Below are 324 nucleotides of genomic sequence, written 5' to 3'. Positions count from 1 at the left end.
AAATAACACTATGTAAACTGAAGAAAGATAAGTATGATAAGTGAAAATATTGTGCAACCATTACAAATAACACTATTTATTACTAATTATTTGATATTATACTCAGGAAATAAATTGCTGCTTACCTCCGATGCTGTAAAACTGTAACTTGGGCTACTAAACTCCGGTTTTTGATTATTCACGTCTATCAACTGTATAACCTTAATAAATAATGATAAGTTAAGTGGAATATGTAATAACAACATAGACTATCAAAACATATCAAAATAGATTCAGAACTAAGGATGATTTAAAACATTGAGCTCTATACCGAAATACGCCTGT

The sequence above is a fragment of the Limulus polyphemus genome, unplaced genomic scaffold (genome assembly GCF_000517525.1).
Source record: "Limulus polyphemus unplaced genomic scaffold, Limulus_polyphemus-2.1.2 Scaffold1139, whole genome shotgun sequence".
Lineage (NCBI taxonomy): Eukaryota > Metazoa > Arthropoda > Merostomata > Xiphosura > Limulidae > Limulus > Limulus polyphemus.
Note: the sequence above shows the minus strand (reverse complement) of the source record.